Raw genomic sequence first — 15,340 nt, 5'->3', positions numbered from 1 at the left:
AGCAGGACAACTCATGTTAGCAAAACACTTGGAATCCTATTTTGCGTGTATTATTAGGGAAGTTTTGGCATTTGTTTGAGTAAACCACTTACTAACTTTTTTATTGGCAATTACCAGCGTTTCCCTGTTTTGGGAATGTAAGATACTAGGCAATGCCTCTCCCATCTGGTATATGTGCTACAAGGCAACAGATTTAGCCTCATCAGGTTCTCACTATCTACTCGGATTGTGGCCAAGTGACCTTGACAAACACAGCACAAGTCTAGCAGGAGTTATGTGGGCAGACACTAGGATCCATACCACAGTTCATAGAGTCATTCATATCTCCCGGATGAAAAAAGTTGATATCTCAATATTAAAATATCTGGGCCCCCAGGCTCAGCTCCCGATGCACTAGAAGCCTTTCCACCCTGCTAATCCGACCATATACTGGCCCCTTCTGACCTCTCATATAGGCTCAGTTATACATGTCCTTATCTCTTTCCAGTCTCTATTCTCTTTTATCTAACCTATATAGATTTAAACAGGATTTTTCTAACGCCTGATGCCCTCCTTTCTTACAACCCACCGCCCTTTTCATTAAAATAAAGACATGAGATTTGTTTGGTGAAAAAAAGGTCACTGCTTTATTGTAAAATCAATCTTTTGAAAGGTGGCAAAGGAAACAGCAGCGCATGCATCAGCTCCAATCATATCCGTAAATATCACAACCAATAACAGGGGCCCTCCATGCCCCCTGGCACCTCCATGCCCTGGGGATCCCACCCCTTTGCGCTGGCTTCTTACAAGGCCCTCCCATAAGGGTGGTATCGAGCATTTCAGCTGCACTTACACAGGCGGGTATCCCCCTTGGCCGCTGACTACAGTGCCAATAGTATTTGTTTGCTGTTTTTTCTGCTTATAATGTAAAAATAAAAAATGAAAACATTATTGGTTCAAAAATAAAGATGGACGGCTCTTGGAGCTCAAAAGGAGCATTTTTCTGGTTAGAAAGACGGTCCGTTCTAAAACTCCTGTGTGACGCCAGCCTAAATCAGGAATTCATCAGGTTTCCTTACAATAAAACATATAATCCAGGTAAAAAAACAACATAAATGTGAGAGTCTTTACACCCTCGCAGCCGACCCCCTATAAGTATGGATGAGGCCCCTAAAATATCACTGACTCCAGAATGTGAACAGAGATTGAGCTGTGCCATTTACACGCTGTATCTAATCTGTTTCCTCTTCCTCTACCTAGCGCTGGTCCTCTGTCCTTTTCTCCTTGGCTCCAGCTTAGACAGTAATTGTCATTATGTCGCCCGCTGTTTGGTCTCTTCTTGGTTTCTCTGTAGCTGCCACTAGGAATATAACCTAATCTGTGCTCTCCCAAAATACAACTGTTTTTTGCATTTGCTTCACGCTGTTTGAGTGAGTGGAGAGGAAGCCACCTTGTGACCTGTTACAACCAGCGTCTTATCTGCCATTATTCAGTGCCAGATTGTCACGGTGTAACCTTTTCACTGCCGACAGCTAAAACAATTTTGTTTTATATTTTTCATTATTTTTCTAGCACCAAGTGTCATTTACGAGCCATGACAAACACAGAGTAAATGCTGTTTTGTGAGGTCATGCACCTACTTTTGTGGAATTACACATTTTTTTTACAGAGTAATATAAGGCAGCATTCAGAGGCTTGGGGACAGAGGGGCATCTGTACCGGTCCCATAGTGGACTACCTTGGGCTGGGTCACAGGGATACCAGCATTTTTTCCCTTTGAAATATTCCGAATAGGCTGCTGAGCCGAGTCTCACCCCGTGGGCTAAAATTTGTCAGCCAGCCCCTGGCAGCGTTGCTAAAGATTGCATAGGGCCTATGGGAGGAGTTTGGCTAATTGGGGGAATCATCATCATCATCATTTATTTATATAGCACCAGCAAATTCCATAGCGCTTTCCTTGCTAACAAATGCACTGAAGCGGAAAATGGAGATCTCATTTTGCAAGCTGAAATTATTTCAATGAAACAAATCGTAAGAGAGGTCACATTTATGGGGAAGATCCCTGCTTTGAAGGAGGGTGCACATACCTTTTCTCCCCACAAAAATTCTGATCTGGTCTTGTCCGACACTTTAATGGTACATATTATGGGGTATATTTATTAAACCGCGTTTTTGAAAAAGTAAAGATGTTGCCTATAGCAACCAACCAGATTCTAGCTTTCATTTATTTAGTGCATTCTACAAAATGAAACCTAGAATCCGATTGGTTGCTATAGGCAACATCTCCACTTTTTCAAACCCGCCGTTTAGTAAATCTAGCCGTGTGTCTTCCAATTGCACATCTGTGGGAAAGTGCCTTTTCTATCCACACTCTGATCAAGACAATAAAAAGCTATAAACATCCAAAAGAGAGACATGTAATAAAGACATTTGCTTATCATTTACATTTATTTACATAGCGCCACCATATTATTCCACGCACGGGGAATAGTAATGATTCACATTAGCCGCTACCACATTGCAGCTTACCATCTATATTCTCTACCACAAAAACACACACACTCTACTTCCCCAAATATCAGGACATAGAACAAATGTACTCTATACCAGGCCTGGCCAACCTGTGGCTCTCCAGATGTTGTGAAAATACAAGTCCCAGCATGCATTGCCTGTAGATAGCCACCTGTTAGCTGGCAGGGCATGCTGGGATTTGTAGATTCAAAACACCTAGGGGTAAATTTATCAAGCTGCGGGTTTGAAAAAGTGGAGATGTTGCCTATAGCAACCAACCAATCTGATGCTAATTATCATTTATTTAATACATTCTACAAAATGGCAACTAGCATCTGATTGGTTGCTATAGGCGACATCTCCACATTTTCAAACCTGCAGCTTGATAAATTTACCCCCTGGAAAGCCACAGACCTTGTACATTAGAACTATCCAACATGATCTGACTCCTAGATATAATTATAACACACTTCTATTATACTCTATACAGATATAATACACTGCATTTATCCAGCATGTCTTGGAAATAGGACAAATTATAATACGATGATACTTGTATCTAAATTAACATTTATACAATATCCAGGACAACAACGATACTGACAACTGCACATAGCAAACAGAACAAGGGAAACAATACTAAAATATTGTTCATTATTAAACACTTATAAACACATAAATCTCTAGAGACAAATCTTCACAACCTATCATTGTTGCTGGTAATTAGGGACAGTCGGGCTCTCTACAATTGTATAGCACTAATTCTCCTAATACTGGATGCAATTTATGGTGTCTCATCATCATATGTTACACATTTTATTAAACAGGAGACTTGTAAACCAGTAGAAATTAGTGTAAAGTGTTGAGCTAGGTGTCCAGTAGTAGTTATTGCTGTGGGACCTAAGAGTATCTAATTATATCCCAACGCCACTACATACAGGCATAAAGTGATCAAGGCAAGTGAGTTTGTTATATGAATCAGGGCCTCTGTGTAATGACACTAGAGAAGCAAGGAGCAATGTACTCATCTCTGTAGTGGGAGACAAAACAGCATGCCCACCATATGAGGGAAATGATAAATGGGAGCGGAACATATTTGGAAATGTAAATATATATAATATAACTATATAGGCAGCACGGTGGCTCAGTGGTTAGCACCTCTGCCTCACAGCACTGGGGTCTTGAGTTTGATTCCCGACCATGGCCTCATCTGTGTGGAGTTTGTGTTTTCTCCCTGTGTTTGCGTGGGTTTCCTCCCACACTCAAAAAACATACTGGTAGGTTAATTGGCTGCTATCAAATTGACCTTGGTCTGTGTGTGTGTTAGGGAATTTAGACTGTAAGCTCCATTGGAGCAGGAACTGATGTGAGTTCTCTGTATAGCGCTGCAGAATTAGTGGCGCTATAAAAATAGATGATAATGATGATATATGAGATGGGCAGCATGGTGGCTCAGTGGTTAGCACTTCTGCCGCACAGCACTGGGGTCATGAGTTTGATTCCCGACCATGGCCTTATCTGTGTGGAGTTTGTATGTTCTCCCCATGTTTGCGTGGGTTTCCTCCGGGTGCTCCGGTTTCCTCCAACAATCCAAAAACATACTGGTAGGTTAATTGGTCACTATCAAAAAATTGACCCTAGTCTGTGTGTGTGTTAGGAAATTTAGATTGTAAGCTCCAATGGGGCAGGGACTGATGTGGGTGAGTTCTCTGTACAGCGCTGCAGAATTAGTGGCGCTATACAAATAGATGATGATGATATATGAGATGGAAACAAGAGAGTTATGGCAGTTCAGGAACATGCTTTTTACAGCAATTAGATAGAAAATCCATTGTCAATTATATGATTGCATTGCTAGAAATGTTACAATATTTTTTGCTCTCTATAGAAAGGGTTTACTGGCAACAAGCGTAGATTGTAACAGCTACAACATCACATCCAGTTAAATGTACATTGCAACTACCAAAGGAAAATAGATACACATTTCTCCCATGCAGTTCTCAATAATAGACGTACTGTGCTGAATCAAAGTGCAATAAAGAATGTTTTTCCCCAGGACTGTTAAAATAATTTTTACATTTTAAATTGTGTACATTTGTAGCCTTGATGAAACAGTGAAAAAGTGTAAATAAAATGTACTTTTTTTCCCCTCTCCCTCTATGTAATGATAATTATGTAATGATCAATTTAAATTTACTAATTTGGGCTACACAGATGTTACTACAGCTGGTACAGATGCCAGAGGTCCAGTAGATCCAATCCCTAATTTCTATATTTGATGGTCTGGGCATAGACCAGGGGGAATAGATAAGAGGTTCTCATTAACAAACCTCTGGGCTTGCAAACAGAACAGAAGGTGATGATATTCCAGGTGGGTTAATCAAGTGGATACATTTAGAAGATGTGGACCTGTCTGTTGATACTCAGGGCTGTAATTTGTGAACCGCTATCGTTGGTATGTGAAACAAGTAAACTACTGATAAAACAAAAGGTTTCTTTAAACATGTTTATGTATACAGCAAGACGGTTTATGGCAAACAGCCTTGTGTTGATTATAATGCTGACTGTACCATGCCATCTGCTCTATCACTGCAGCAATACCATACATTATGTTGTTCAGCACACAAATAGGGGCTGAGTTATGAACGGGGAAATTCCCGGTCCATCTGACTTTTTTTTGTTTTGCCCTATACCAGGGGCAAACGCAGGATTTGTAGAGGGGAATTTCCACACCACACCGCCAGTGGGCATGACCAGCATGCATGGGGGCGTGGCTATAATATTAGACAGTGCTTGGCTGCTCTCCAACTCTCCCTATCCCCATAATATACATGGGCATTGCTGCGTGCAGTACTGTTAGGTGCACGCAGCTCTCCCTTTTCAAGCAGAGCTGTGTGAAGCGGGGGCAGGGTCCAGCCACCTGAATTATACAGTGCCCCAGGCTCGGAGAGGGGTCTCCGGGCACTAGGAAACCCCCACCCCTCGGTTTGCCTATGCTATACGGTAATAATAGTACCTCATGGGGAAACGACTTAACTAGTATTGTGGAGGTACTATTCCTGGCGCAATATTTATTCTGTTATTGTCATCTTTACTTGGTCAGAGATGCCCTGTTATCACATATAAGTTGATAAAATAATTTTCCATAAGGAAATGGCATAAAGTTACATGCTTTAACTAACCATTTTTAACACTACTCTAAGCATGTAAATGGGTATGGGAAATAAGCCCATTGGTTCTATTGACCGCTTAAACACTTGCGTGAGCGGTTGGGAGAATGTGCATTGCTGTGCTTCTCAGACTCCGCCAGCTCCACTTATTTGCGCTTAATGTAAGTGAAGGCATTAGTGTCAGTAAAGTGTCCGTTGTTGCCCCCACCCGACCGCAAGAGCTTATTAACACCACACGTCAACATGCAGTGCAAAGGCGGACCTTATGAGCTGTTGGCCCCGGTGCAGGGAAGCAGGGAGGAGGGAACCGGGGCCCACAGCTCGCTAGTTCCCTGTGCAGCAGGCCCCATTATCTCCATAGGCCCAGATGAACTGCCCCTGCTGCATCAATGGTAGTTTCGCCACTGATGCAATGTAAGTAATGTTTGGAGCAGCACGGTGGCTTAGTGGTTATCACTTCTGCCTCTCAGCCAGTCATGAGCTTGATTCCCGACCATGGCCTTATCTGTGTGGAGTTTGTATGTTCTCCCCGTGTTTGCGTGGGTTTCCTCCGGGTGCTCCGGTTTCCTCCCACACTCCAAAAACATACTGGTAGGTTAATTGGCTGCTATTAAATTGACCCTCATCTGTGTGTCTGTGTGTGTGTGTTATGGAATTTAGACTGCAAGCTCCATTGGGGCAGGGACTAATGTGAACGAGTTCTCTGTACAGCGCAGCGGAATTAGTAGCACTATATAAATAAATGATGATTATAATGTTTAACACAAGTGGGTAATCAGCCTTAAATTTCACACACACAGAAGGGCATATACATAACCAATCAATGAAATTCATTTGAAGATACACAGCTCTATCTTAAGTGGAACCATAACATTCTATCTCACCAAAGCAATTGGCTAAAAATGTTTTTCCAGATATATATATATATATATATATATATATATATATATTGACATGTACAGTGAGATGACAGATAAACTGTGTCCTAAGCAAAGACCCCGCCGGTTGATGCTAAAATTGGGACTATGAGCTACTGAAAACCAAATTAAAAAATGTTGAGAAAAAAAACCATGCTTTAATACAGTCCCTGTACTAAACACAGAGTGATCTCACACATTCACACAGTTGCTATACTCTATCTGATTTATAGCCTGACAATTCATTGTTCCGGCAGCATAACCTTGAGCTCTGCAGACTGCACACAGTGTAATGTACTAACTGTACTGATCTGTGTAATGCTCCACCACTAGAACTTGTAGCATAAACTTATAATACATCTTTCAAGTGACAAGTGGTGAGAACAAATTATTTTCCCCAACTCCCACCTGCCTACAGAAATCTTCCACAACCCCCTCTAACACAAAATGTGCGTGCAAAGTTGTAATAACACATATCGGACAAACACAAAACATATATCAATAGCAGACACTGGTTTTATTAACGGATAAATATTTGATTTATAAATATACGATAAATATATTAGAATATAATAGTAATATTTTTGATAAAATAAACATAAATGATATATAATATATATATCATCATCATCATTTATCTATATAGCGCCAGCAGATTCCGTAGCGCTTTACAATTGGGAACAAACAGTAATAACGCATTAGAAATCTAAAATCTTTTGGTATATAAAATAATAATAAAAACATTATTAGTATATTAGATTGTAGTACACCAGGGGTACATGACTAAACAGAATTTTTTTTGTAAGTTGATAAAATAATTTTCCTTAAGGAAATGGCATCAACTGGCATTAAGATACATGTTTACTTACTATTTTTAACACTAATCAAAGCATGTAAATGGGTATGTGAAAGAAGCCCATTGGTTCTATTGACCGCTTAAACACTTACATGAGTGATTGGGAGAGCGCGCATTTCTGTGCTTCTCAGACTCCGCCAGCTCCACTTATTTGCGCTTAATGTAAGTGAACACATTGGCGTCAGTAAAGAAACAATACTGAGTAATACATACATACGTAGAGGTAAGAGGGCCCTGCTCACAACCTTACAATCTATGGGACAATGGTTTGATACACAAGGGCACGTGCTACATCATATTGAATGTTTGTCCAGCTAGAATGCAAAAGTTACAAAGTATTTAGTGGGCTGTGTGCTCAGTCACACAACTATGTTGGACAGAGGGTTGTTGTCTTGTGTTAGCTGTGTAGAGGGTGGTAATAGGGTAAACTAGGGTAAACTAGGGAGATTAAGAGGGTGACAGAGGAATACTATAAGCTTGCCTGAAGAGGTGGGTTTCCAGAGAACGCTTGAAGACTAGAGGAAAGTCTTGTGGTGCGAGGGAGGGAATTCCATAAAGTCAGTGCAGCCCGAGAAAAGTCCTGTAACCGGGAATGGGAGGATGTGATGAGAGTGGAAGAGAGACGCAGATCTTGTGCAGAATGGAGGTGTCGAGTTGGGAGATATTTTGGGACAAGTGAGGAAATGTATGACGGCCCAATTTTGTTGATGGCCTTGTATTTTAGTAGAAGAATTTTATATTGGATTAGTTGAAAAACAAGCAACCAATGTAGAGACTGACAGATGCAAAACGATTTGCAAGGAAAATCAATCTAGCGTGCAAAAATAGATTGTAGGGGCTCAAGTCTGATTTTGGGAAGACCAGTAAGGAGGGAATTACAATAGTCGATGCGGGAGATGATGAGTGCATGAATTAAAGTTTTTGCAGTGTCTTGGGTGAGATATATTGTATGTAACATGATGTAAATATAGAGTTGATGTGGGGAACAAAGGATAGTTGCAAGTATGTTTTTGGAGTGTGGGAGGTAACCGGAGCACCCAGCGAAAACCCACGCAAACACAGGGAGAATATAGAAACTCCACACAGATAAGGCCGTGGTCGGGAATCGAACACATGATCCTAGTGCTGTGAGGCAGAACTGCTAACCACTAAGCCACCATGCTGCCATATTTCAGCACACTATTACCGTAATAACAGCAATAGTGCACAGGCCACGTTACTTTTTACAGTAACGCGGCCAACTGAATTCCCCCCTTAGTGTTTAATGACAAGTTGCCAGTTGTTTCTGTGTGAGTAATTAAAAAAAAAAAACAAGCACTTGCTGACCGACTCCAATATATTTACTATGGGCGAAGGAGCTATAACTAATTAACTAAATTATTTTATGTCCTAAAGGCGGTTGTTAGCTTACGTGTGTACCACTGTCGTTGGGCATTATCACAGATAGCCAACAGGACCCATGGATGGGCAGAAAACAAGTGATTTAGCTCCTGTCCCTCAGACCTCCAGCAAACTGCATTCAAAGTGATTGTGAGGTCCTTCTGGAAAAGTACATCTGAGCAGGTCATTCTCTTCATAATGGTGGTATTGATTTAATGCCGGGGTTGTTTGGAATTATCTAAATGTAGCCATTCTTTTTCCCAAATAGGGCCCCCAGCATTCCAGGATCCAGACAAGCCGCAACTAAAGAAACCAGCAGCCACAGGTGGTGAAAGTGAGAAGAACAGGTAGGTGAGAGCAGGAGAGTCTGTGAAATGTTGTGATTCTAGTGTAACGCCCCCTGCGGGGAAAGACAGGGACAGACGCAACACAAAAGAACTCACCTTGTAAACGATGGTCACCTCCAGTCCGCTTCCGATTTCCCAGCTGCGATCCTATCCCAGCAGATCCGCAGCCGCAGTCACCTCCAATCACGTCCCTCTAAGATAGAGACAGAGATTACGGCCGTGCCTACCAGGTAAGGGCTGTCCGAGACTACGGCAAAGAACAAGGGCACAGTCAGTCCAAGCTCCTTGCCGCCTCCTCACTTTGTTCTTGCCAAGACGCGGGGGACTACAGGCACTGAAGGCCAAGACCAGTCCGAGGACTAATCCCGCCTCAAGTACCTCACACACCTGCCGGTGAGGGCCTAACCGAAAGGGGGAATCGAGCGTGATACTCACCGGGACACTCCCACTTCCGATCCGGTTCTCCTGCACCTTCCCGACTCCTGCGGATGACAAGAACACACAGCCTCCCTCTACGCTCTCAGTGAGACTAAGATGGCACCCACAAAACTGGACTGGCTACAACAGCGACCCGACCCCAACAACGTTCTAATGGTCGGCAACGCAACTAAGTCAAACCACTATGACTAACTAGGTGTGGTGCACTAACGGAACTGCTCACTTACACGCTACGGGGAACACCAGCTGGTGTTTACAGCCTAAACCGGAGGGCGGTTCCTAACCCCCTCACCCAGGTCGTACCAAGAAGCTGCCTTCTTGCTATGGGGTCACCCACGGACCCTAAGGACCGGTTCTTTAAGCCCGGCTGAGGCTCAGTAGAACAGCACAATAACCCGCGGGCCGACTGCCGCACGGAACAGCCGATCGAACTGAACCGCCCGACTGCCTGTACTCGGGTATCTCACACGTGTCCCTACGTCCGGAACCACAGGTCCACCTGCACGGAACCGGCCTTGAGGACCCTTGATCAGAACCACGGCCGCCCCTGGAACTGCCTCAAGGTGTGCTGCACTGCCACCGACTCACTCAGCCACCCCCTCTGGGTACCAGTGTGACCCCGGGGACCTAAGGGACAGGGAAACTACGTGTGTTCTCCCCTGACTATGTGTATGCTGGTAACTACACTTGTCCCCACAGCACGGGTTAGCACAGGAAACACAGGGAACAAGAGCCTACCTTTAATGGGGGCCTGACGTCTTGCCCCTGGACACAGTTATGTAGCACACCCCAAAATACCGTAATGTAAACTACACTCGCCGCACAGACAGAATAAATACAGTATACGGTACTTTGCACGCTACTTACCCGAGCACACCGCTGTTAGCCAACCAGCAGGTTGCTACAGCACCACAGGAGCCTCCGCTCTACTGTACCTCCTAACTACGTGTGCTCACCTCACACAGGACCGCGCCTACACTCACGAGGCTCCCACGCCTCTACCACACACCACCAGGGCCTTATACCCTACACACCATGGGTCTCTGCCCAGCTACACACAGAGCCTTCTGCTCTGTTTCATGGACCTCAGCCCCCTCTCTAACTCAGGGCTCTGAGCCCACTCACTAGGGCCTTATGCCCTACTACCTAGGGGTCCTAGCCCCTGCCTGAGGCCTCCCTAACTAACTGAGGGCCTTGTGCCCTTAATAGCCTACGGGCTACCAGCCCCTAACCAGGCCCTGTGGCCTTCCTATGGCCTCTAGGCCACTCACTACCTAAGGGCCTTGTGCCCTTGTAACTGGGGCTCCCACGCCCCCTGTCTAACTAATAGGGGCTTGTCCCCTTCTATATCAATACAATGGCCTACTGGCCCACTAACTTTATCGGGGCCTAGTGCCCAGGTCCCTGGGCCTTGTGCCCCTAATTTACCGTGCCAACGGGCCTTGTGCCCGACCGTGGCCCCGGGCCTTGTGCCCGAATTAAGGCTGAGTCACTTACCTGCTCTGCGCAGGAATCTCAGCTTGCCACGCCGTCTTCTGCTTCTTTCTCCGGGTCTTCCAGACCCTCCAGCCGGCGGCGCCTCTTCTCCGGTTCGGCGCTGGATCTCCTGTTGCTGCTGGGGCGGGGGCGCTCTCAGCCCTGACAAGGGCTCCCCGCCGGCGATCACCGCTTGCTTGTAGTCTTCGGGCGGCAGGGTAGCTCACGGCCCTTACAAGGGCCCCCTGCCGCCGCTGCCGCTGGTCCTATTGCTGGACGTCTTGAAGAGACGTCCTTCCTCTTCTCCGCCGACGGACTTCTGGCAAAATGGCGCCACCCGGCGACTTATATAGTCGCCGGCGTGACGTCATCAGCCGGCGCGAGCGCTGATTGGCTCGCGTCGGCGCCAATCTTTTGAATGGCCGGGCGAGAGCCGCGATTGGCTCGCGCATCCGGCCGCTGATTGGCCAGCGGGGAAAGATGAGCCCTGATTGGCTCATCCTTCCCCCGCGCACGGGACCTGCAGGAAGAAAGGCATACTCACCGCCGCTGGATCGATGGACGGGTAAGTTCTTCTCCTCTTCTTTCTTCACCCACTTGCAGGGCTCAGCTACCAGGAGACTCTTCACCCCCTTCACGGGCGCCAGGAACGTCTTCTGTCCCTCCAGGGACACAGCGATGGCGGGTACCTTCGCCCGCTTCTCGGGCACCATCTCCACACTAGTAGGGACAATGCCATTTTTTGGTGAGTGTTGTGCCCAATGTAAGGTGCAGGCCATGATTGAACTATTTCTGTACATAATGCATTCTTTCTATACTACACTGTGGTGCTAGATGTCCTGAAAGTCAGAAGTGCTTGGACATATGTCATGCTCCGGCGAATTCAGGGCCTATTGATTTTGACCTGTTAACCATGCCCCAATGGCGCATTGCCACGCCCTTAATTGTATGACCACACCCACATTTTTTAGCGTGCTCGACTATAAGGAGGGCCCCATGAATTTGTTGTATGGGGTCCTGAATTCCTCTTGGCAGCTCTGGGTGTGATCTAAGTACTTTAGGTGAGGCATGTTAGGGGGGGCAAAAATCACACAGATACTGGATATAATAGTACAATCCCCTCATTTTATATACACTCTTATAAATCTTACATTATACAGAATATGTAGAATAAGTATTGGCAGCCAAGAAGTTTGAAGAATTACATACAACATACATAACCAGGACGGGTACTGTTAAAAGAGAATACCTTTAAAAACACTTTCAGAAGTCTAAAATTCAAGGGGGAAATCTTAAAAACGTGTCACTACCTCTGCAAATTGGGAACAATTGGCAACAATGCTTGAGTATAGTCTACTAAATAAATACATACCATAACAGTAGCCATATCAGACTTTACAGTTGGCAGATAACATAATTCCTACAGAAATCATCATATATCTGGCACATTCATAATGCTAGATCACAGCAAATTCCCTACAAAACCATTCCTCGAAATGCACAACACAAGTTCATTTTACGCCCCATAACGTGAACCCTGCCTCAAGCACACATCCTATGCTCGCAGCCCTATGAAGTTGAGTTACAGATTAGTATACATGGCCCTTTGTCCTCAATGGTGTCTTTTTAGTCTTCGCACGCATCTATAGAGGAGATTTTGTTTGAAATTCTGTAGCTCCCTCTGCTGTACTGTACTTAAATCCATTGAAAACAAGCACTTGGCAGTTGCAAAGCTCTGAACACTACTTTACTGTAATCCAGTAATCTGGCAGATCAGAGAATGTCTGCTGCAAAATTCTGTAGTATATCGGACAGGGATCTAAAGACGCCAGCAATTGGAATTAATTGTCAGCATCTTGTATTCACTGCGGAATACAGACAATCACTGCAAGAAGACATCCTATGGTAGGATACACTTTAACTATAATCGACGGTCCAATATAACATTTGGGCTTGATCTGTTGCCCATCATAAAACAAGCAGGTAGATTATGATATTGTCACCATGACAAAACAAATCTTTATTTATTGGCAGATGAAAAACACATAAAGGACTTCAGCCAAGTTTCTGTCACCAGGCACTAAGCACGGTGGCTTAGTGGTTAGCACTTCTGCCTCACAGCACTGGGGTCATGAGTTCGATTCCAGATCATGGCCTTATCTGTGTGGAGTTTGTATATTCTCCCTGTGTTTGCGTGGGTTTCCTCCGGGTGCTCCGGTTGCCTCCCACACTCCAAAACCATACTGATAGGTTAATTGGCTGCTATTAAATTGCCCTTAGTCTCTCACGGTCTGTATGTGTATGTTAGTGGACTTAGATTGCAAGCTCCAATGGGGCAAGGACTGATGTGAATGAGTTCTTTGTACAGCGCTGTGAAATTAGTGGCGATATATAAATAGATGATGATGATTATTAAGAGTGATAATCTCCAATGTAAAAACATTAAGAGGAGTCATTTTATTCCACAAAAAAATTGTAGTGAGACCACTCAAGCATTTTACAATACTTTTCTTCAACCAAGATATTATTTGCCAATGTGCAAATAAAAATGTAAAATTTTAAAAAATTTAAAAAGTAATTTCAAGTGTTTTAATTTCATGAGTCAGGGTAAAAGAATACTAATAATGGAAGGTATAAGTCGACCATTCTTTTTGCCATCCATTCTAGCTCTTCCTGGCAGGAGCTTGTTTCATAACATGGACAACAATATTAAGCTTATTCCAACCTACTAACAAAATGACCTGTGATGATAACTTTATAGCAGAAGCAGACAAGATGAAAATGTTTCAAACATTGGTCAGAGACCTCTGGAGAGATCATATTTACGTATCACTTATGATGCTTCAGTTTATCCATCATATGGTTTTAGTTTTAGATTTATAAGGTGGATAAGTGGTTGTAGAAGAGTAGGCTTGTGATCTGGATTGATGGAAAGACTTGTGTGACGTAAAGGGCTGGTGAGGCGCCAGCCTTGGATAAGGTAGGGTAGAGTTATCAGGTAAAGAGTTAGAGGGAAGTTGGCAATGACCCAGAGGGGTTTTCAAGGACACGAAGAGGGTCTAGTAGATTAATATACTCTTAGGTTTCAGGAGAAGAACTTGATTTTGTAAGGGCCTCCATATAGGCCCGGATTCCTTGCAATTCAACCACTCAAACCAAGTCGAAACAAAGTCAAAGTATTTGTCTGCTGTTTAGAGGATTAAATCATCCAGTGTCATCAATCCTGTGGAACCAATCTCAAATTGTGGGTATGTAACAGAACCACCAATGGACTGGGATTAAAGCCCTGGCCGGGTTAAGTGTTTCAGTAAAGATCTCTCATATGTAGAAATGGAGATATTAGAGAGTGAGAGTATAAAAAAGCAAGGAGTCAGATTCTCCAAAATTGGAAAGTCTAATAACCTCAAACTATAAAGGAGAATCTCTATACCTCGTGGTCTGGAAGCAGGAACGTCTCCTGCATTTCAGGAAATTATGTAAATCTTCCCACTAGCACCACTCCCACTTGATTCCACAATCTAAATGCATCTGGACTGAGGCTAGATTTGAAATCTGGATTGTGAATTATGGAAATGAGGGGTGAGCCTGGTAAGGACAACACCTTTCCAAATCTAAGTCTCCTTCAGAAGTCTAGAGTCAGACCTATTGTGGGATGAGAAATCCTTGGTATCTTTTGAGAAGAGATGTTTCCAAATTGGTATTCTCCACCTCTTCCCACTGCTTCAAACCATCTTTCCTGGTCCAATCCAGAATTCCACTAAGCAGGATAGCATAGTGGTAGCTGGAAAACAAAGGTAGCTGCAAGCCAGCAAGAATTTTGTGTTTGAACAATGGCTTCTACCTTTCCATCTATATATGAAATATAATTTGCTATTCACCGTTTAGATTCTTTTATCACCGACAATAAATACAGCATTAAGATTCTCATTGGTCAATTTTGAGAACCTGTGAGTAATGCCCACTCCTTTCCCAATTTCCACTAAGAAGTGGTATTCTACCTAGAGCAACTAGGCAGTCTTTACAAGAGGCGGAGACAATAAAAGGAAAAGAACACAGGATAATGCAATAGATCCTAGCACAAGATAAGAGATTACAGCTGGTCATGCCATTGGCTGAAAAAAACAAAATATAACCAAAACCTGGTAAAGAGGAGTGAGATAAAGGTGAGGTGAGCTCAAGTATAAAGTTACAAAAGAATCATGAAATCAGGACAGACATCAATGAGACCATGTAACAAATAGTTTCTCTATGTCATAACTTCACTGA

At 43.8% G+C, this 15,340-nt stretch overlaps 1 long non-coding RNA gene across 2 annotated transcripts in view; it reads left to right on the top strand.

The window, feature by feature from the left end:
- Positions 1 to 15,340, top strand: part of LOC142152964 (uncharacterized) — a 56,811-nt gene that overhangs the window by 39,911 nt on the left and 1,560 nt on the right. Inside the window, exon 3 of one of the 2 annotated variants that reach the window (XR_012691419.1) lies at positions 9,091 to 9,160. The exons of the other annotated variant lie outside the window; for it this stretch is intronic. This is a non-coding gene — a long non-coding RNA (uncharacterized LOC142152964). The remainder of the gene's footprint in view (positions 1 to 9,090; positions 9,161 to 15,340) is intronic. 2 annotated transcript variants of the gene reach the window in all.

The sequence above is a fragment of the Mixophyes fleayi genome, chromosome 4, assembly GCF_038048845.1.
Source record: "Mixophyes fleayi isolate aMixFle1 chromosome 4, aMixFle1.hap1, whole genome shotgun sequence".
Lineage (NCBI taxonomy): Eukaryota > Metazoa > Chordata > Amphibia > Anura > Limnodynastidae > Mixophyes > Mixophyes fleayi.
Note: the sequence above shows the minus strand (reverse complement) of the source record. Positions and strands in the feature narration are given on the sequence as shown.